Source organism: Heptranchias perlo, unplaced genomic scaffold (assembly GCF_035084215.1).
Source record: "Heptranchias perlo isolate sHepPer1 unplaced genomic scaffold, sHepPer1.hap1 HAP1_SCAFFOLD_43, whole genome shotgun sequence".
In the NCBI taxonomy this organism is placed as follows: Eukaryota; Metazoa; Chordata; class Chondrichthyes; order Hexanchiformes; family Hexanchidae; genus Heptranchias; species Heptranchias perlo.
This window is the reverse complement of record NW_027139442.1, coordinates 10183752-10205305: the sequence shown is the minus strand read 5'-3', so window position 1 is coordinate 10205305 and position 21554 is coordinate 10183752.

Below are 21554 nucleotides of genomic sequence, written 5' to 3'. Positions count from 1 at the left end.
ATAAGGTCGTGAGCTCAGCTCAGGGTTACACAGGCGCAATTTTACTGGAGCCGTAAACCAATGTAAAATAAACGGGTAAGCATCTGCAGTAAATAACGGAGAGAGGAATGGCAATCAAGCTCGTTCAGTGTCCGACCCCTAATATCACCTACAGACATTTCTCGGCTGCAATCCTCAACGTGGCCTTGAACTGTCCCCGTGTCAGAGAATCAAAATTCACTTTTTAACTGGGAAACTGCAGGAACAGAGTGGAACGGGTTTGCTTATGTCCCTGGATTCACTGTACACGCGGAGAAATCGGTAAAATTTGGAAATGAATTGGCAGGAGTGAACATGGTCAATACAATTATATGAAAACTGTAAATGAAGCCGCTCATTGTTGTTGGACCAGTCCTTTCTGAGCGTCTTTTAACTTTATTCCTGAGAGAGGTCTCATTAAGACTTGGTTCTGAACTTTGAGAAATTTGTGATATATCCACGTCATTATTTACACTGGAGACTAAGCTGCTGATGTAATGTGTTTGTTCAAGGGACTGTAACTAATAGCAATGATCAGGGGTACCAACGTCTCAGTGGGGATTTATCCCCTGTATAAATCAGAGCTTGTTGCAATGTATCAGCTCAGAGTGCCTGCCGCAGCTGCCATTTTCAGATCAGCAGAGTCAATGGTTCTCACAGAAATGGGATATTCAGTACTTTTTCAGATAGAATGCATTTATTATCCTGTTCTTGCAGCCATTGGAGTTCCAAGTAAGCCGCTATCTCATCTGTGAACATTGTTAATCGATGTTAACTGTGCAACTGTACTAGCTAATTGTTTTTCTCCCACCATGTTTTAAACATCCGCCTGTTCTGTTCTATCAGTTGAATGATGGAATATTTAAAGTCTCTTCTCTTTATGTTTTGCATTATATATCTAATGAACATTTTATATCCAACCCTGGCATTGTTACTGGATTATTCACTGTACCGAATGAATTTTTGAATAATGGTATGTCCTTAACTTCTAAACGTTCGGTCTTGGAGCAGCTGCAGAATATCTGTTATGATCTTTGCATTTCCAACTCTGGCAATGTTACTGTGTTATATCTATAATGAGCTTGGTTTATCCAACCCTGGCATTATTTCTGGATTATTCTCTATATTTAATGCATTGGAAACAGGTGCATGAACTAAGAGCTGGTATCAAGCCATCAGGAGCCGTTTACAGTTTCATGTTGTGGAACTAACCTGTGCTGGAATATTTTTACAAAATATGCTTTCAGTGATTGACAATGAGACAGCTCACGGCCTCAGAGTTACAAGGAGGCAGCGCAATGTCCTCCCTCCACAGTAACATGGTTCAGTTTAACTGGGATTTCAATGTATTTATTGGTGATCACTGTTATGAAATATCATTTAATTATGTGTGAATCTGAGGCAGCTCCAGATGTGTCGCTACTGAAGTGAGTTTGCAGGTTATTGTTTTGCATCTCATTCTCTGCTTCGCCGTGGACGAATTCACTGTAAAATGCAATGTTTTGCGGTTATGTGGTACCAGTTTGCACGTAATCTGTTGGAATCATGAGCCCATCTATTTATCTTTAGATTACAAGTAGCAGCGGTGAAGTCGGCGTTTTGTTAATTGAACAATGCCGCCATCTAACGCTGTACTTTGTAATTACAGAAGAAAGAATTTCAATTATTGTGAGAGTTTCAATTATTGTGTGTCTGGAAGAGGCATTCGATTCTGTTTATTCCATGCATTGTAGATGAAGTGAAGAGTGTGGGTGAACTGGAGGAGACTTGCATGATCTGTACAAACATTAAACTATTCACAGAGGCTTCACCATTAAACAAACTGACACTAAGAATAGGATCGTTGGAACACGGGGCTGGTGAAGAGAAAGCAGGCGCAGGATGCTCGGATTTACTCGGATGTGAAAAGCGACATTGAGAAAGAGCTTAGTGGGAGTGCGGAGTCATAGAGAGGGGCGGTAGAGAACGATAGTGAGAAGGAAAACGAGATGGTGGGGGAGAAGGAACGAGAGAAAGAGAGTGACAGAGAGAGACACATACACGGAGAACGAGGGAGAGAGAGAGAGTGGCAGCGTTGTGAATAATTCATTGGAATGAACTGCTGAAACTTTCAGTACAATTATGAAGATGAAATGTGACTAGAAGGTGTTATTAGGATGTTGTCAGTTTGTGAGAGTTTTATTGTACTCTCGCCGGGTGAGTTTATCACTATCAGGTCCTCCGCCTGTTTATGTGAATGTTCCTTTTACTTATTTACTGACTGAATAAATAAACATAATTGAAATGTATTTAAAGATCAAAAACAGCCTTTCTTGATCGTATTGGATTATTAAGATACTGTATTCTAAAAGCTACGTGTCAGCTGAATTCAATAAAGAACGTGGCTAGCTTATTTAATGTAATTTAATTTAATTTAATTTGAATGTGCAAAGTAAATTGATTGACACGTTATGTAATCAACGAGCAATGACACCAATAACCACAGAAGCTAAAGTTGAATTTATTAATTGCGTTGTGTTACTGGGACCTTTCGATGAGATTTGTTCTGACACTCTCCTGCAGTCTCTCCCTATGAATCCCAGCCTCTCCTCCCACTGCATTGAATCCTCTGTCTCCTCTTCCTTTGCTTCTGTTCATCCGCTTTCCCAAACCATCTGCTCCTCACTCGCCTCCAGCTCCAACATGTCCTTTTCCTTTTCTCCCTCCCAATCTCACTCACTGGCTCCGACTCCAGCTGCCTCTTTCAAGCCGATCCGAAGCCTCAAAAACACCCCCGCGGACCTCCGCCTTTCCCGTTTTGTGCCAGCCCCTGTCGGCTCTCTTCACCCAGAGCAACAAACCAGTAGCACCTCCCCCTGTCCCCTCACCTTCCCGGCCCTCGCTCAATTCCCCGTCCATCTGGAGCACAAATCCGGATTTAATCCGTTGGAATCCCTAACCTTAAAAGCACCTCTCCTTCCCCACTGGCACTGTGCCTTCACTCGGCCGTTCCAGTCGATCCGGTGCTCACTTTATTCACTTTCTCTATCGATTTCCCAATTCATTATTGATCATTGTGTTTAAAAACATTTCTCTGCCCGAAAGCGCTGCCGAGGTCAATAAATCAGTTTCCATTGTTTGATGCAGCAACAAAGCTGGAAATTTCACCACAGATCCTCTCAAACTGCTGCTTTGCCTCCAGGTCTGATCAGTAATTTCTCTGCTTCCGTTTCTCTCTCTTACAGTTAACTTGGTGGCGATTGTGATCCTGTCCCGAGGGAAGTGCGGACTCTCCAAATGTATCACTCGCTACCTTGTGGGAATGGCAGCGGCCGATCTCCTGGTCGTTATCACTGATGTCATAATGATGCGCATTGCCGATATTTATTTCCCAGTTTCATTCTTGACCATTACCCCCGTGTGCCGTCTCATCGCCATCCTGACTTTTGCAGCCACAGCGGCCTCTGTCTGGTTCACAGTGGTTTTCACCTTTGATCGATTTGTGGCCATTTGTTGTCAGAAGCTGAAAACAAAATATTGCACCGAGAAAACGGCGGCTGTTGTTATCGGGGTGGTGAGTGCGCTGAGCTGTTTACTAAACATTCCCTGGTACTTTGTATTTGTCCCGGAATATAAAATGGACAATGTACCCCGGGGTTGTGCCTTGAAACCGACGTTTTCCACTTCACGCATATGGGCAGCGTTTGACTTGTTTAATCTTGTGTTAATGCCTTGTCTCCCATTCATTCTGATTTTGCTGTTCAATGTTCTCACCGCCAGGCACGTTTTAGCGGCCAGTGGAGTCCGCAGGGGACTCCGGGGCCTCAGCAATGGAGAGAATCACAAGGATCCAGAGATGGAAAACCGAAGGAAATCCATCATTTTACTCTTCAGTATATCAGGCAGTTTTATATTGTTATGGAGCACAGAAGTTTTTAATGTTATCTTTCTGCATATAACAAATGCCCAGTACTATAAGTCCAGTGACATTGAGTCAGCCGGATTCATGCTTCAACTTCTCAGTTCCTGCACCAACACGTGTATTTATGCTGTGACCCAGACTAAATTCAGAGAGGAGCTGAAGAACGGGGTGAAATACCCACTGAATCTAATTGCTAGATTAGTTAAATCATAGAAACATCGGAAGACTTTTCATCCGAAAGTACATAAAAAGTCTATCGGAGTAGATTTTCACATTTGGCAGTGGTCTAAGATGGATGGTAACGAATCGGGCGCACGTTGTTCACCGCGCCTGATTTTACTGTTCATTGAGATCAATGAGTTCACTGATGTAACTGATATCAATCCAATGCTTTAAATAAATTTGGAAATACCAGCCAGGAATTATATTTTACCCAACAAATGCAGTGTTGTGAAATGGTACAAGATGTGATTCTAACATGAAACTGTTTACTGTTATTAGTCTGGAAATAATATGACTTCAATATTAAATGTTTAATCGTGAAATGAATAAAATCAAATCCTGCTTTTCGGTTGACGATTATTTCCCATCACACACACTGCCCGGTGGGATGGACTGAGGGTGAACTGTTAGGGTCAGACAGCGTCCTGTTCATTGGGATATTTGTTTTGACCAGACCAAAAGAATAATGGACCAACACCCGGACCGTTACTGACTGGTAATATACTTATTTATTTTCAAACTCCAGCTGGGCGTTCCGGGGATCGTTTCATCTTTGAGGTGCTGTGCATCAATGTTTATTCACTGCAGGGAGTTTAATGGGACATGAGGCTGGGCCTGGTTGCACAGGTCTATAAGGAAACCTGCTGATACATTTCCGTGATGATCAGGGGGCGGGAGATTTCTCACGGTCGAAGCAGGCCAAGGGAAAGCTCTCCTGCTCCTCCTCGACCCACAAAATATAAGTTGAAAATAAACTTCTATGTGCTCCAGACCACTCTATGCCAATCGAAAGGGCGGCACCTCCACCAATTTGTAACCAACATGAAATGGTGTCCCATGTACGTCATAATACTCCAATTTAGATAATACACGTGGCCTGACCGGAAACAGGTGGGTGTTGCTCCGGCTGCTGTTCTCAGGATCATCCCACGATGGTGGAGGCAGGAGCGCCAGCGTTAAAGGGGCAGTAAGTGTCCTGACACCATTTAGTCGCCTCTACCAACACATTTCCGCCAGTTCGGGATACCTAGAATCGGCCACGCCTTTCCTGACATACGCCTTGGTATCAATCTTCCAAGCCCACAAGCTGGTCCATTGTCTCAAATTGTATCAGTTCAGAACACGTAGAGGGAAATTTTCACCATTGCTGGGTGCTGAACTGGTAGCGGGGATCACCAGCCCCTTAACGAACCGGCCCCATTTTGATTTCTGCTCCATCATTTTACCGCCCAAGCAGTGAAGGTGAAATTATCCCCTACATCAGTGACCCCAAAGTTCGACAGGTGTGTGAAGGACATCAGACAGTGTTTGCCAAACACTAACATGAATGTGGGCGAATGGATCCGTGTATTCAGGTAAAAGCTGATAACGCCCCTCCATAGAGACAGGACCTCAATACCATGTAGTCGAAGAGGGGTTCACCCCCCAACAGCTGTGGGACACACTAAAGCGAGGTGCAGCCTACACAAAGACTGTATGGGGAAAGGTCACTGTTTAAGGCCATTTCACCTTGTATTGTACATCTTGTCTTGGAAGATATGAACCGTGTGTTGAATTGTAAAAATGGAATCTCAGTGTGTACGATCTGAATTGTATTCTTTTTAATTGTAACTTTGATATTTATATTGAACTGTGTGTATCCACACATTTTATGAAATAAACTATATTTTGAAATACAAAAAGCAGTTCCAGTCTCACCATCTCTGGTGTTATTGGACAGTGAAGAGAGTAAATACTGCCAGACTGTAAAGATGTGTGGAGTAATACAAAGAGCATCTATAGGGACTATAGAGGAGCAAAGGTGTTTTGGTGTCCAGGTACTCCATTCAATAAAAATCTGTTATTACTGGATGGTGAAGAGTGGAAAGCTAATGCACGTGCACCAAAAATAACGTTGAAAATCCCAATTTCTAGGCCGTTCGACCCCAATAAATAGAAAGATATGCTGATAGGGTTAGATGAAGAAGGGTGAGAGGAGGCTCATGTGCAGCATAAACACCGGCATGGACCTTCTGTACATTCTATGCAATTCTATTGCTGGCACCAGTTGAGAAATAGGAGAATGTTCTTAATAGTGAGAGACTGTATATGTGCAAAGGGGTTTAGGTGTCTCGGTACAGCAATCACGAAAAACTAGTGCACATGTCCCAAAAATAATTTTAAATTTCTAGGCTGTCATATCCCAAGGTACCGCTATCAGGTACTTCGCCAACTCTCTGGAATTTGCTGAGAAATCAGGCCCCACTGCCTTCCTCGCTGGTCCATTCCATGCACCCAGCACTCTCTGCATTAAAAGAGTTAGACTCAAGCATTCTGCTCATCCTATGCCCCAGGTGGAGAAGACTAATTATGGCAGGAGGACCCAAACCATCTGCCTTATGTGAGTTCAGACAGTTCTGTTTTATATTCAGGTTATTGTATTGCAGTTTTGTCCTTTTATTTTACGTTTCTATTTTTATTTCATTCTTGTACATTTTGCATTTTTAAATAAATTCTCCAAAGTCTGTGCGCAGTGAGTGTTGAATCCTGGCCCTTTGATTGACAGCTCTCTCCTGCTCCTCCCCGCCGACCTGGGATGAATCATCCCGTCACGTGAAATGCTGCAGCGCCACGCCCCTTTGCGTGCTGACGTCACGACGCGTACGTGAAGCTTCGGCCCGAGGCTCGCTGCGCATGCGCCGCGCGGTCCCTTAGCAACAGGCCGGCGGCGGGAGGATGATGATGGCGGCCACGGGCCGGCGGGCGGGCGGGCGCTGCTGTGCGCGCGGGCGGACCTGACAGAGGGAGTGCCCGCAACCGAAGCAGTCCGAGAAAGGAGTGCGGTGGTGGAGGTTGGAGACGTGGGGAGTTACTCCGGGCCTCCTGCGGGCCCCGTCAATCTCCACTCTTGCAGCGCCCGGTGTTCAGCTGGGCTCGGGGGGGTGGTGGGAGTCACTCTGCCGCCTCCCAGTCAAATGGGCCGTGGGTCGGAGCCCAAAAGTGAGCGAGAATCAAATAGCACAGAGAGAGGCCGCTCGGCCCATCGCGCCTTTGCCGGCTCTGCGAAAGAGCGATCCGATTGTTCCCACTCCCCCCTGCTCTTTCCCCACAATCCCGCAACTTTCCCACCTTCAAGGATTGACCCGATCCCCTTTTGAAAGTTATTATTGAATCTGCTTCCACCGCGCTTTCAGGCAGTGAACTCCAGATCAGAACAACTCGCTGCCTAAAAAACATTATCCGCATCTCCCATTGGCTCTTTTCCCAATTCCCTTCAATCTGTGTCCTCTGGTTACCGACCCTCCAGCCAATGACAATAGTTCCACCACATCCACTCCATCAAAACCCCTCCTCATTTTTAACCCCTCTATTAAATCTCCCCTTAACCGTCTCTGCTCTAAGGGGAACAATCCCAGCTTCTCCAGTCTCTCCTCGCAACTGAAGTCCTTCATTCCGGTACCATTCTGGTAATTCTCCCCTGAACATCCACCTTCCAACCAGCGCCAGGTCCTGCTCGGCCTCACTGACCCTGGATGACTCGCAGTTCCCGATCGCCGAATATTTAAAATGTTCATCCTTGGTTTTAAATCCCTCCATGGCCCACCCCACCCCATCTGCGCCCTCTCCTCCATACCTACAGGAAACCCATCGTGACCTCATTCATCGATCATTGGCCTCTTTTGGTGGGACTACCCTCGCTTGGTTCCACTCACCAATCTGATCATAGCCAGGAGAAGCTTCTCTTCCACCCCACCACCGTTATATCTGATGTCTCTAAACGTTCAATCCTTGACTCCCTCCTCTTTTATCTCATTGCAGCTTATATGAACTTGCTGTGCACAAATTGGCTGGTCCGTTTCCTACATTACCAAAGTGACTACAATTTAAATTGCATTTCTTTGCTGTAAAGCATTCTGGGGCGTCCTGAGGTCTTGAAAGGCGCTATATAAAGGCAAGTTATTTCCTTCTTTCAGACCTTCCATGAAAGCCATCTCTTGCTTTACGATTTTGTCATCCCTCCTAAAATCTCCTTCTTTGGCCGGGGGTCCATTTTTTTGTCTGATGATAGCTCAGTAAATGGGTTTACGATAATTATCTATGTTAAATCCGCTTTATAAATACAAGTAGTTATTGTTATATTGTTATATTGTTATATTTTACCATCCTCCACTCTCCATCCCACCATTGGCGGCCATTCCTTCAGACATCTAAATCTACTCTCGAAAACCAACGGTATCCCCTCCGTCTCTCCATTTGCTTCTCCTCCTTTTACACCCTCCTTAAACCCACTCGTTGACAAAGGTATTCGCCAGTCCTCCTGATATCTTCTTATTCATTTCGTGCCCGTGTTTACCACTCCACTGTGAAGCCCCTTCGGAATGTTTATTATATTAAAGGCGGTCTGTAAATGCGAGTTACTGTTGACTTTCATTAGAATCTGTTCATTAGTTGTTCACCGTAAATGCAAAAGTAATTTCTGGGCTAATATTATTGTACCCCAAATAGAATTACACAATAGACGGAGCCGTTGAGATAAATTAAAATTGGCAACTGCTCATAGATACTAATTTTTCGAGCAACATAACTCGGTTTATCTACAGACATCGCAGTGAAATAGAGGGCATTCTGGAGCGTGGATATGTCTGAAGGCTCGGCTTCCAAAAATGGAGCAAACGGACAGTGAAGGCAGAATTTAGGGAACCCTCTGTCGAAGATAAGACCAGCTACAGAGACTAGGGTGAAGGTTTATTCGTTATTTGTCTTCTTTCTCTCTGGTTATAAACCGCTTTACTGCTCTCTGGGGCTGATGACGAGGATGTAGCTTCATTATTTTTTCTCTTTGGTTAAAGCCAAGGTCAAGAGTATAATGAGCAGATTGAACGCCCCATTATAGAAACAATATTAAACCCATAGAGACTACAACGTAGATTCTCTCAAATGAAGCCAGAGAAGTGAAATCGTATGAGGAAAGATTTAAAACTGTTCGATTGTTTGCACGGAAATAGAGCTGAGGAGACTAAAAGTTTAAATTATGAAGTTTGATGGAGTAATGGGGGAGGTTTGTTAGTGCGGTTGGAGAGGATTTAAACTAACTTGGCAGGGGGGTGGGAACATGAGAGGAGATTCAGAAGGGAGAGTAACAAAGCTGGAAGTGGAATGCAGAAAAGTAGCAAGTGAAATTGCAAGGCAGTGGAAATAAAGGCCAGTAGCAAATAAGGTTAAAATGGGGAAAAAATGTTAAGAAGGCAAAATTAAAGGCATTTTATCTGAATGCACGCAGCATTCACAACAAGGTCGATGAATTGACAGCACAAATAGAAGTAAAAGGGGAGGGTCTAATTGCCATTATGGAGACGTGGCAGCAGGGTGACCATGCCTGGGAACTGAATATTCAAGAGTTTTCGACATTTAGGAAGGACAGGCAAAAGGAAAAGGAGGTGGCGTAGCGTTGTTAATCAAGGAAGAGATCAGTACAATAGTCAGAAAGGATATTGGCTGAGAGGATCAAGATGTAGAATCAGTTTGGGTGGAACTAAGAAACAGCAAGGGGCAGAACACATTGGTGGAAGTTGTTTATAAGCCACCAAACAGTAGTGGCAATGTAGGGCACGTTATAAAGCAGGGAGTGAGAAGTGCATGTAACAAGGGTAATACAGTAATCATGGGGGACTTTAATCTGCATATAGATTAGGCAAAACAAATTAACACGAATACTGTGAAGGACAATGTGTGCAAGATGGTTTTCCAGATCAGTATGTTGAGGAACCAACTAGGGAACTGGCTATTTTAGATCTCGTATTGTTCAATGAGAAAAAGTTAATTAATAATGTTGTTGTAAAGGAGCTCTTAGGGAAGAGTGAACATAATATGATAGAATTCTTCATTAAGTTTGAAAGTGATGAAGTTCAATCCGAAACGAGAGTCTTAAATCTAAACAAAGGAAACTACGAAGGTATGAGGCGCAAGTTGGCTGTGGTTGATTGGGGAACTATATTAGAAGGTATGACGATAGCCAGGCAATGGCTAGCATTTAAAGAATTAATGCATGATTTGGAACCTTCCCTCCATCATAATGTCAGAAGTGGGGATGTTCTCTGATGATTGCACAGTCTTCAGTTCCATTCACAATCCCTCAGATAATGAGCCCGCATGCAGCAAGATCTGGACAACATCCAGGTTTGGGCTGATAAGTGGAACGTAACATTTGCAATGAGACAAATGCCAGGCAATGATTATCTCCAAAAAGAGATAGTCTAACCATCTCTACTTGACATTCAACGGTATTACCATTGCCGAATCCCCCACCATCAACATCCTGGGGGTGACCATTGATCAAAAACGTAATTGGACTAAACACATAAATACTGTGGCTAAAATAGCAGGTCAGAGACTGGGTATTCTGCGGCGAGTGACTCACCTCCTGTCTCCAAAGGCCAATGCACCATCTACAAGGCACAAGTCAGGAATGTGATGGAATACTTTCCACTTGCCTGGATGAGTGCAGATCCAACAACACTCAAGAAGTTCGACACCATCCGGGACAAAGCAGCCCGCTTGATTGGCACCCCCTCTACCACCCTAAACATTCACTTCCTTCACCACCAGCGCACTTTGGCTGCTGTGTGTACCATCTACAGGATGCACAGCAACAACTCGGCAAGGCGTCTTCAACAGCACCACCCAAATTCGCGACCGCGACCACCTGGAAGGACAAGGGGAGCAGGCACATGGGAACAACACCACCTGCACGGTCACCACCAAGTCACACACCATCCCGATATGGAGACATATCGCCGTTCCTTCATCGTCGCCGGGTCAAAATTCTGGAATTCCCTTCCCAACAGCATTGTGGCAGAACCTTCACCGCAAGGACTGCAGAGGTTTAAGAAGGCGGCATACCACCACCTTCTCAAGGGCAATTAGGGATTGGCAATAAATGCTGGCCTCTCCACCGACGCGCACGTCCCACCGTCCCACGAACGAATAAAAAAACAAATATATATTCCTTTAAGGCACAAAAGCCTAACAGGAAAAGTGGTCAAACTGTGGCGAACAAGGGAAATTAAAGATAGTATTAAATCAAAGAAAGAGGCAGATGAAGTTGCCAGAAAAAGCAGTAAGCCTGAGGATTGGGAACATTTTGAAATTCTGCAAAGGAGGACTAAGAAATTGATAAAGAAAGGGAGAATAGAATATGAGAGACTAGCGAGAATATGAGAACTCGCGAGAAACATAAAAACGGACTTTAAAAGCTTCTATTGGAATGTAAAAAGGAAAAGACTGGCGAATCCAAATCTGGGTCCCTTACAGACAGAGACGGGAGAATTTTTAAAGGGGAATAAGTAAATGGCAGTGCAATTAAACAAATACTTTGTGCCTGTCTTCACAGAAGATGACACAAAAAAGCTCTCAGAAATACGAGAGAACCAAGGACCTTCCGAGAATGAGGAACTGAAATAAATTAGTATTAGTAAAAAAAATGTACGAGAGAAATTAATGGGACAGCAAGTTGATAAACCCCAAGGACCGGATGATCTACATCCCAAGGCTTTGAAAGAGGTGGCTATCGAAATAGTGGATGCATTGGTTCTCAACTTCCAAATTCTATGGATTCTGGAACGGTTCCTGCCGATTGGAGGGTCGCAAATATAACCCCACTATTAAAGAATGGAGAGAGAGAGAAAACAGGGAACTACAGACTTGTTAGCCTGACATCAGCATTAGGGAAATGCTGGAATCTATTATAAAGGATGTGAAAACAGGGCACTTAGAAAATAATAATATGATTTGGCAGAGATATCATTGATTTATTAAAGGGAAATCATGTTTGACAAACCTGCTGGAATGCTTTGAGGATGTAAATAGTTGAATAGATAAGGGGGAACCAGTGGATATGGTGTATTTGGATTTTCAGAAGGCTTTCGATAAAGTCCCACACAGGAGGATGGTGAACAAAGTTAGAGCACATGGAATTGGGGGTAATATATGGCATGGATTGAGAATTGGTGAAAAGACAGAGAGCAGAGTGTAGGAATAAAGGGGTCTTTTTCAGGTTCACAGGCTGTGACCAGTAGGGTACCGCAGGGATCGGTGCTTGGGCCCCAGCTGTTCACAATCTGTTTCAATGATTTGGGTGAGGGGACCAAATGTAATATTTCCAAGTTTGCAGAATATGCAAAACTAGGTGGGAATATGAGTTGTGAGGAGGATGCAAAGAGACTTGAAGGGGATATCGAAAGCCTAAGTGATTGGGCAAGAACATGGAAGATGTGGATATGGATATTTTGTGAACATGGATAATGTGGAAAAATGTGAAGTTAATCCTCTTTGGTAGAACATTTTTTAAATGGTGTGAGATTGGGAAATGTTGATGTTCAAAGGGACTTGGGTGTCGCTGTCCACGAGTCAATGGAAGCTAACATGCAGCTGAAGCAAGTAATTACAAAGGGATATGGTATGCTGGCCTTTATTATAAGTGGATTTGAGTACAGGGGTAAAGATGTCTTACTGCAATTATATTGGGCCTTGGTGAGACCGCATCTGGAATATTGTGTACAATGTTGGTCTCCTTACCCTAACAATGGATACAGTTGCCATAGAGGGAGTTCAACGAAGGTTAACTCGACTGATTCCTGGGATGGCGGAATTTTCGTATGTGGAGAGATCGATGAGACTAGGCCTCTCTTCTATAGAGTTTAGAAAAATGAGTGCTGATCTCATTGAAACACACAAACTTCTTACAGGGCTGGACAGGGTAGTTGCAGGGAGGATGTTTCCCCTGGCTGGGGAGTCTGGAACGAGGGGTCACTGTCTCAGAATAAGGGGTACGCCATTTAGGACTGAGATGAGTAGAAATTTCTTCATTCAGAGGGCGGTGAATCTTTGGAATTCTCCACCCCAGAGGGCTGTGGAGGCTCAATCATTGAGTACATTCCAAACAGAGATTGATAGATTTCTAGATTTTAAAGGCATTAAGGGATATGGGGACGGTACAGGAAAATGGCGTTGAGGTAGATGATCAGCCATGGTCTTTTTGAATGATGGAGCAGGCTCGAGGGTCCGGACGGCCTACTCCTGCTCCTGTTTCTTATGTTCTTATGTAATAGTGAAATACTGTATCCCCTGCTTGTGAGGATCAGTGATGGAGGAATAGAGGAATATTGTAAACAGCTCACTGGGTATATTAACTGTAAATACACTGTAAAGGTTTGAGAAATAAACCTGCACTAAATTCACGAAGAATGCAATGCGTGTTATTTGTTAATGATGAGAATATGAGCTCTATTCATCTGCAGTGAATACGTGTTAATAGTTGTTACAATTGTTCAATTATTTTGGCAATAAGATAGCAATTGGAGGCATCGCTAAATCAAACTACACAGAAAGCCTCAGCCTTGAAAGTATCTGACCGACGTCACTCCTAATCATCATTTGAAACATACTGCTCTTCGCTTTCCATTGACGTATTTCATCTGCTGAATTAATACAAATATTCCCCGTTTGTGAAGACGCTTATTTAAAGAGATTGCAGCATATGTAGAGGGGTGGCGGTTGTCCAAGTTATGTTGATAGTTGAACCCATTTAGTTGAAGGAATGTGGTAGAATCAACCGAATCCTGACTGTCCATCAAAACTGCAACATCGACAGAACATTCAGCATTACGGAGGAATGACATTGGATCTGCCCGTCACAGTCTTTCGTTCCAGAACTTACCTCGTGTCTGAAATGCAAAATTCTGCTACAGATTTTTGCAGTGTGATAGGAAACAACTACAACAACTTGTATTTATGTATCACCTTGAACGGAGGAAAACGTCTCAAGACACGTCACAGGTGCGTAATTAGACAAACATTGGCGCAGAGCAATTGTAGGAGATATTAGGACGGGTGGCTAAAAGCGTGGTCAAAGAGGTAGTTTTTGAGGAGGGTCTTAAAGGAGTAGAGAGAGGTGGAGACGCGGAGATGTTTCCGAATGGAATTCAGGAGCTTAAGGCCTAGATCGCTAAAGATACGGCTGCCATTTGTGGGTCGAAGGGAGACGGAGATACACAAAAGGGGAGAATTATTGGCCTCTTGTGGTACTGGAGGAGCTTACAGGGTAAGGGAGGGCATGGGTATGGAGGGATTGGAACATGAGGATGACAATTTCAAAAAGCCGAAGCGTTGCAGGACGCGGAGAAACTGTAGGTCAAGAAAGACAGAGGTGATGATGGGTTAGGATCCGGACCACAGAGGTTTGGGTGCATTGGTGTGCATGGTCGTTATTTTGCAAACAAGAATTAAAATAATACCAATTTGAAGGAAATACCCTGCAGTGCTTTTATTCAGCTTGAGTTATCAGCCACGCTGCCCGCTTTAGCACGTGTGGAAGGATCTATAATACGGAAAATGAGGAGTACTTTGATCATGAGACAATTCAAGGAAATCACTAATAATTAGTTGATTAACTCGTGTAAACAAAACCGAATTAAAGAGGCTGGAATCCAAATAATTGTTTCGAACTGTAAACCAACTCAATATCAGAGCTGGATTAAACATACCGGGGTACATGCATTATACCAGACTTTAGTGTAACTGAATTGCTACCAGCTTATGAATGCTCCAGTTTGCTTCATAATCGAATGGAACATAAATCTGACAACAAACACGGCGCTAACAGCATTTCACTGAGAGCGCACAGGACGGCTGTTTTGGGAACTGGATTAAATATTAGGGAGCGCTCTTTCGAGGTTTGTGCTTGGCACTTGTTGCATTTTGCTTTGCTGATCATGACGTTTGAGTGCTTGATGATTACACTGAGTGCCTGAAGTGGGAAAACATCCTTTCCCAGCACTGGAGTTCCTGGCAATGACGAGAGCGGAATTTCGAACCAAACGCAAATGATTTAGGCTGTTGACGTGGTTACATAGTCCATTCGAGCCACTTCATCCTTTGATCACCGTATAATATTCAAAGTTTACCATTTCGGAACTTGTAACGTTGCAATCCATAATTTATTCTGTGTTGCACAAATCTCAGTGTTGTTGCTTTAATTGTGGGAACACCTCACTTCCTCCCAGCCTCTGTTTCCATTCATATTCGGCAAATACTTCCGGGTTCCTCCTCCTGCGAGTCGGAGCAAGTGACTCAGTCGCTGTTCCTTCCAGTTCTCAAATCTCAAAGTAGCTTTTATTAGAAAATGGATAGAGCCGCATTTTTATTGCTGTTTGGTGAGTCGTGAAACAATTTTATACCAAAAGTACAGGATTCACGGACTGTGATGCAGCTGAGTGGTCAAATGTAAGCGGGAGAGTGGGACTGAGCCTGGCGGTGTCCGATCTCCTGGAGCTCAGTGGGTTAAAGCAACTCATAGTTTCATGTGGAGCCGATTATATTGGAAAGCTATGGGATCGGTTACTTGTTTGTGGTGAATTGTCAGTGGTTAACGGTGAGACTGTACAACTGGGATTATTTTTCGGGAAAGTTGCACGATTTAGGGCGGAGAGAGAAGCAGAGAGAGTGGCCTTTGATGATGGTTACCTCCTGGCCCCGTTGTAAAGTATTGATTAGTGGATGTCCGCTGAGGACGCCATCAGGTTCCGTGTTCACACCTTCTGGAGTCAAACTGTTCGAGGACAAGCATCGTCTGAGCTCAGACATGAATAGTGTCCACCATGCGGAGGGTAAAACCGATAGGCGCTGCCCTTAGAACCATGTTACAGGGTGAATCGCCTCCTTCATAAAAGAAAGGGGAAAGATTGGAGAAATGGAAATAAAACTCCCAGGTTTTTTTTCTGATCATGCGAGAGTTAAGTTAATGAGGTTTGAGGTTTCGCATATTTTGTACTAACGTCTCTATAACGCAATGTTAAATTAGCAGCACGGTGCCGGAATGTATCCTGTGCGAAAAAGAAAATTGGGCGAGGTGTAAAAGCGGCTGTGGTTTGCTATGAGCCCGTTTTGACAAAGACTGATATCACCCCAGTTCTATCGACGACATTTTTAGGGCGACATTGGATATAGGTGGGCTCGCAAAACAAGCGGGGTTGCCTCGGTCGCCTGTTAGACGCTCCTCCAGATACTCAGTTCGATGAAAACTGAAAACGTCTTTCGAAGTGTGGCAGAACTATCGCGCAACAGAGCGTGAGTTCCCCCTACATTAATGACACAATTCTGATCAACTTCCAGTTGCAAAATGAATGGAGAAATGAAATAGTATGGGTGGAGATAAGAAATGACAAGGGGCAAAAAACACTGGTGACAGTAGTTTAGGCCCCATAACAATAGTTATAATGTTGGACAGAGTATTGATCAAGAAATATTAGGGCCTTGTACGAAAGCTAATGCAATAATCGTGGAGATTTTAATCTTCATATAGACTGGGGGAAACAAATTGGCAAAGGTAGTTTGGAAGACGAGTTCATGGAATACATTCCAGACAGTTTCCGAGAACAATATGTTGTGGAACCAAGCAGGGAAAAGGCTATTTTAGGTCTCGTCTTGTGTAATCAGACAGGCTTAATTAATAATCTCATTGTAAAGGATCCTCTGAGGAAGAGTGATCATATGATCCAATTTCACAATGTGTTCGAGAGCGAGGTACTTAAGATGAAATCTAGAGATTTAAACTTAAACAAAGCCAATTATATAGGAATGAGGGTCGAGTTCGCGAAGGGAGACTGGGAAATTCGATTAAAAGATATGACAATACATAAGCAATGGCGCACATTTAAAGAAATAGTTCATAATTCTCAATAAATATACATTCCAATGAGAAATTAAAACTCACGGGAAAAGTGATCCATCCGTGGCTAACTAAAAAAGTTAAGGATAGTATTAGATTAAAAGAAGAGGCCTGTAGTGTTACCATGAAGAGCAGAAAGCCTGAGGATTGGAAGGGTTTCGGAAACTAGCAAACGATGACCAACGAATTGATAAAGAGGGAGAACAAATAATGTGAGAGTAAACTAGCACGAAATATAAAAACAGATTTTAAGATCTTCTACAAGTATGTACAAAGGAAGAGAGGAGCGAAAGTAAACATGGGTCCCTTTGAGGCTGAGACAGCAGATATTATAATGGGGAATAAGGAAACGTCAGAGACGTTAAACGTATATTTTGTATCTGTCTTCACAGCAGACGACAAATAAACATACCAGAAATAATGGGGAACCAAGGGTCTAATGAGAGTGAGGAAGTTAAAGTCACTAAGATTAGTAAAGAAAAAAGTACAGGAGAAATTAATTGGACTAAAAGCCGACAAATCTCCTGGACCTGATGGCCTGCATCCTAGCGTTCTAAAAGAGTTGGCTGCAGAGATAGTGGATGCATTGGTTGTGATCTTCCAAAATTCCCTAGATCCTGGAATGGTCCCATTGGATTGGAAGGTAGAAAATTTAACCCCGCTATTCAAGAAGGGATGGAGAGATAAAAACAGGGAACTGCAGGCCAGTTAACCTGAGTCGCCGAGGTAATGGTGGGATCCAATATTAAGGATGTGGTAACAGGGCACTTAGAAAATCATAATATAATTATGCAGACTCAACATGGTTTTATGAAAGGGAAATCGTGTTTCACAAATCTATTGGAGTTTTTTTGAAGATGTACCAAGCAGGTTAGCTAAAGGGGAACCAGTGTATGCAGTATATTTGGATTTCCAAAAGGCATTCGATAAGGTGCCATACGAAAGGTTGTTACACAAGATAAGGGCTTGTGGGGTTGGGCATTAGCATGGGTAGAGAATTGGACAAAGGACAGAAAACAGAGAGTAGGAATAAGCGGGTCATTTTCAGGTTGACAGGCTGTTACTGGTGGGGTCCCGCAAGAATCAGTGCTGGGGCCTCAGTTATTGAAAATCTATATTAATGACTTAGATGAAGGGACCGAGTGTAATGTAACCAAATTTGCTGATGATACAAATGAAGATGGGAAAATAAGCTTTGAGGAGGACACAAAGAGTCTGAAAAACGGATATAGACGGTTTAAGTGAGTGAGCAAGAAGTTCGTAAATGGAGTATAATGTGGGGAAATGTGAGGCTAATCACTTTGGTTTGAAGAATAATAAAACAGAATATTTTTAAATGGTGAGAATCCATGAAATGTTGGTATTCAGAGGGATTTGGATGTCCTTGTACACAAAACACAAAGGTAACATACAGGTACAACAAGCAATTTGAAAGTCAAATTGTACATTAGCTTTTATTGTATGGGGTAGTAGTACAAGTGTAAGGAAGTCATGCTACAATTGTGCGGGCTTTGGTGAGACCGCACCTGGAGTACTGTGTACAGTTTTGGTTTACGAGAGGCGGTGTATCAAAGGTTCACGAGATTGATTCCTGGGATGAGAAGGCTGTCCTATGAGGAGAGATAAAGGAAAATAAGCCTATACTCTCTGGAGTTCAGAAAAATGAGAGGTGATCTCATTGAAACATATAGGATTCTGAGAGGGCTTGACAGGATCGATGCTGAGAGGCCGACTCCTGCTCATATTTTCTATGTTTCTATGTTTCTCGGCTGTTTTCCCTGGCTGGAGAGTCTAGAACTGGGGATATAGTCTTTCAATAAGGTATCGGCCATTTAGGGCTGAGATGAGAAGTTTCTTCACTCAGAGGGTTGTGAATCTTTAGAATTCTCTACCCCAGAGAGCTGTAGATGATCAGTCGTTGAATATGTTCAAGGCTGTGATCGATAGATTTTTGGACTCTCGGCGAATCAAGGGATATGGAGATCGGGTGGGAAAGTGGAGTTGAGATCAAAGATGAGCCATGATCTTACTGAATGGCGGAGCAGACTCGAGGGGCCGTATGGCCTGCTCCTGCTTCGACTTCTTTTGTTCTTATGGGTTACCTGCTTTCCACATCAACAGCCCGACGGGGCTTTTGGTAAATGTTTAATTGGGAAAGCGGGACCTCCGGCAACGTGACACTCCTTCAGGACGACAACCCCTGGAGCGGGAGATGAAAAAAAACGGTCCAGAATACCACCAACTCAATTGTACTGAGACATACGCATAAACCAATGCACGAAAGTCAATCTGCATAATCTAAAGGCGTTACTGTTCATATAACTGATTCATATTTTCTCCTTTTAGTGATTCATGGGGCTTGGCGGAGCTATTCTCACGGTTAGTGTCGACGTTTTTCCTCTGACGTAATAAAATTGGACAGCTAATGTTCGATACTGCGAAATTACTGAGTCCGTTGATTGTTGTAACCAATCGTGCTGTGATATTGGTAGCGGTAATGTCGGTCGGCATCTCAGCAGCTGTCATTCCGAAGTCATCGTGGGATAATGTCCTTGTTTTCTGACCGTTCCCACATAACTTTTCTCTGGTGTAAGTTACAAAACCGCACCCCACTCCAGGTGGACCCGGACCAAAGCTCTATAGAATGTTAACATTACTTCTTTACATCTACTCTATATTTCGCTTTGTTTGCAACAAAAATCCCATCATTTGGCACAAGTCAGACATTGGTTGGTTGAGTTGAAGCATCAATCTATCATTAACCCCAGAACTCTTTCCATCGTGTGGTCTGAATTTCCTTCTTGAGGATTTCCCGCTCCTCGCCATTAACCCAAAGCATCACTATGCCTCGGCCTTCTCCCTCGTCTTCTATGTTCCCAGGCTTTAATACACTGAACATCCCCGCAGCCGTCCTTTGTACCTCTCTTTGTATTCTCCAAAGGGCCCATCAAAGGCCCTTATGAGCAGCAACAGGAACAGCCCCATCCCCTCTGTGGCTGAACTTCCCATCCAGTGGGACTGCTGACGCCTAATCTCACCAGCCTCCTTCCCGCCCCAATCAAATCGCACCCCGTCCCCCTGCCCCCACCGCCCCCCTCACAACCCTCCCCCCCCACCGGGCCCTCGGCTCCTCATTTCCTTCCAGAAGGACGGACCACTCAATAACAAGACCCTTACCATCGGTTTGGAGTATTGCCGGATTAAGTTGACCTAATGGATTTTACTGAGACTTGGCTCACAATGGCGACGCCTTGATCCTTAATGAAGCCTCCCACCTGCATGTACATTCCCCCATCTACCCACGAACAACAACTTGCATTGACATAGCGCCTTTAAAGTAGCAAATCGACCCAAGCCGCTTCACTGTAGCGATTATCAGACAACAGATGACAAAAAATCTATCTTAGTGGATATTCGGACATTCGCAATCCCTCAAATAATGAAGCAGTAGGAGCCCGCATGCAGCAAGACCTGGACAACATCCAGGCTTGGGATCATAAGTGGCAAGTATCATTCGCGCCAGATAAGTGCCAGGCAATGAACATCTCCAACAAGAGAGATTCTAACCAAATCCACTTGACATTCAACGGCATTACCATCGCCGAATCCCGCATCAACAACATTCTGGCGGTCACCATTGACCAGAAACTAAACTGGACCAGCCAAATTAATAGTGTAGCTACAAGAGCAGGTCAGAGGCTGTGCATTGTGTGACGAGTGACTCACCTTCTGACTCCCCAATGACTTTCCACCATCGACAAGGCACAAGTCAGGAGTATGATGGCGTAGTCTCCACTTGCCTGGATGAGTGCAGCTCCAACAACACTCAAGGAGCTCGACACCATCCAGGACAAAGCAACCCGCTTGACTGGCACCCCATCCACCACCCTAAACATTCACTCTCTTCACCACCGGCTCACTGTGGCTGCATTGTATACCATCCACAGGATGCACTGCAGCAACTCGCCAAGGCTTCTTCGCCAGCACCTCCCAAACACGCGAGCTCTACACCCAGAAGGACAAGAGCAGCAGGCACTTGGGAACAACACCACCTGCACGTTCCCCTCCAAGTCACACACCATCCCGACTTGGAAATATATCGCCGTTCCTTCATCGTCGCTGGGTCAAAATCGTGGAACTCCCTTCCTAACAGGCCTGTGGGAGAACCTTCACCACACGCACTGCAGCGGTTTAAGAAGGCTGCTCACCACCACCTTCTCAAGGGCAATTAGGGATGGGCAATAAATGCGGGCCTCGCCAGCGACGCCCACATCCCGGGAACGAATAAATAAAAAGGTGATCAGGCCCTTGGTCAAATAGGTAGGTTTCAAAGTGCACCTTAAAAGCGGGAGAGAGGTTGAGAGGTGGAGTGGCTTATTGAGGAAATGTCACAGCTCAGGACCTCGACAGGTTGAGGCACGGCCGCCAATGGTGGGCATAAAGAAAACAGGAATGCACAAGAGGCCAGAATTGGAGTAATGCAGATTTAGCGGAAGGTTGTAGGGTTGGAGGAGGTTACAGAGACAGGGAGGAGCAAAGCCATGGAGAAATTTGATCACAAGGAAGAAAATTTTAAATTGGAAGCGTTGCTGAACTGGGAGTCAATGCAGGTCAGTGAGCATAGGAGGTTATGGGTGAAGGTGTCTTGGTGCGAGTTGGGAGGATGCGGGCAGCAGAGTTTTGGATGAGCTCAAGTTTATGGAGGTTGGA